Below are 2,500 nucleotides of genomic sequence, written 5' to 3' on the forward strand. Positions count from 1 at the left end.
TATATATATATATATATATATATAAATATATATATATATATATATATATATATATATATATATATATATATATATATATATATATATATATATATATATATAGTGACTGATTACTATTGCAGGCTAGGTAGTCATCCTATAACAATTTTTGTGTGCATTCTCACAATTCTCGGTACAGAGATAATATGGTTCACCTTTACTACAATGCTTTAGAATTCATTTAAAAAATTCATAATCAAAAGATATATAAAATATTATTAATTTTCTAATTTTTTTCAAAGATTAGAGCTAGATAAAAACTCAGGTTAATAATCATAACAGAATATCGATAAACTAGTTGAGTTAAAGAATATATGAAAAAAATATAGTTAGACAGTAGTAATATACTAAGGATATTAGAAAATAACAATTACATATACTGTACTTTTTTTTTTCTTTTTAATGATTGACAAGCCTTCAAAAAAATACGAAAACAATATTAGTATCATTTTATAAGTAATTGGTAAATGCGATCAATTTCAGGAAGGCTACTGGTATTCATCTTGATGAATCAGCGATAACCAGAGAGAGAGAGAGAGAGAGAGAGAGAGAGAGAGAGAGAGAGAGAGAGAAAGAGAGAAAGAGAGAAGGTTTATGGGGGAGATTCATGGGACTTGAAGGAAGCGATCGAGATGAAGATTAGAAAGTTTCTTAGAAATTTGAATCCATCTCATCGGTAAAATTACGTGATGTTTAGTACGAATATTTCACACTTTCTTATTCTGATTCCAATTTTATTCATACAGATATATTGATACGCATTACTTTGGTGCAAAACCTAGAAAGGAAAAGAAATAAAATTAAAGAAGTCATTTAAATTTACGAATATCATCGATTTTTACTGTATAAATTGTAAGACACATCCGGTCATACTAACATGAAAAAGAAAATAATAGAACTCCGTAAATATCTAAAATATATTTTAGAACATAACAGGAATTAGCTTTTAATGAAATTAAACTATATAAAATATAAAACATGTGTATATTAAATCTTATAACCTAATCTTTTCACTTACTTAGCATATGTGTTTGTGTATGTATGCATGTGTGTATTTAATAATATGCCAGATGTACCAGTTAATAAAAAAAAAAAAAAAAAAAAAAATCAATGTACAACCTCTTTGGGGTGTACGAGAGTATGATGCCATGAAAATGAAAATATAGTCTAATTAATGAAATATAATCATACATAATCATAAGGGAATCAACGCATATAGTGTATACCTGCTATATATAAATTAAACGTGCCAAAACTTGTCCGCGTCTGTGTATTCGAGTGCGTATAAAAGTAAATGATATATGCATTCAACTCCCGAAATCGGAAAAATTACGGAAAATTATGTCCCCTAGAATTCATGAAGTACTTGAAGATTTCATTAATCAATTAATGAGTAAGGAATTATCTGATAAGGAAATTTATGAATAAATAAAATGCCTGAGGTCATGTATAAGGAGTTTGATTTTCTGCTTACTCTGCAAAATATAGGTTATCGTATTTATATTTTTTTTTATTTCTCATATCTACAAGATATTGATAAAATGACTGATGGGAAAGATGAAATGTTCTATTCATATTACTGATGCCAAGTAAAAACAAGTATCCAGCTACTGAATTTGACATCATATATTCATGAAAATGTTGAAGAGATCAGGAAAGATAAACCATTTTTTACCAGGCCGTATAATATAAAATATTACTGCCTTTTTCGTCACATATACAATATATTTATTAGGAATCAGTATCCAAAAAAATATAGTTTTGCGAACGCCGCAAAAATTATGTCGATGTCACTATGATAACAAGCATATTCCACGTATCTTTTTTTTTTCTTTTTTACTTATAAATTCTGATAACAAGAAGACAAGGAATGATCTTGGTAATCCCACTGAACGATAGAAACCACCGATGGATTACTTAATTATTCAATATAGCAAAGCAAAGGTCGTGGAGCACAGAATTGGATGGTTAATGTGCTCACAGACATTCTCATTCCGGATATGATAGGTTGACTCACTTTATCATAACTTACTTGAATATATATATATATATATATATATATATATATATATATATATATATATATATATATATATATATATATGTATATATATATATATATATATATATATATATATATAGAGAGAGAGAGAGAGAGAGAGAGAGAGAGAGAGAGAGAGAGAGAGAGAGAGAGAGAAAGAGAGCATTTATATATATATATATACTGTATATATATATATATATATATATATATATATATATATATATATATATATATATATATATATATATATATATATATATATATATATGCAGATGTCTGTTCCCTAGGCATTTCATTTTCCATCTATATGTAGTCAATTCTTCTATATTTACGAATATCTTATACACGCTGGTGGAATTTGTAAAACTTTTAACTTCACATTCATGTTTATTATATTTGCATATTCTCCAATGCAAT

At 26.3% G+C, this 2,500-nt stretch overlaps 1 protein-coding gene across 3 annotated transcripts in view; it reads right to left on the minus strand.

Annotated features, from left to right (window-relative positions):
• Positions 1-2,500, minus strand: part of LOC137618608 (nephrin-like) — a 242,586-nt gene that overhangs the window by 239,635 nt on the left and 451 nt on the right. The gene's annotated exons all lie outside the window — the stretch shown is intronic.

The sequence above is a fragment of the Palaemon carinicauda genome, chromosome 2 (genome assembly GCF_036898095.1).
Source record: "Palaemon carinicauda isolate YSFRI2023 chromosome 2, ASM3689809v2, whole genome shotgun sequence".
Classification (NCBI taxonomy): Eukaryota; Metazoa; Arthropoda; class Malacostraca; order Decapoda; family Palaemonidae; genus Palaemon; species Palaemon carinicauda.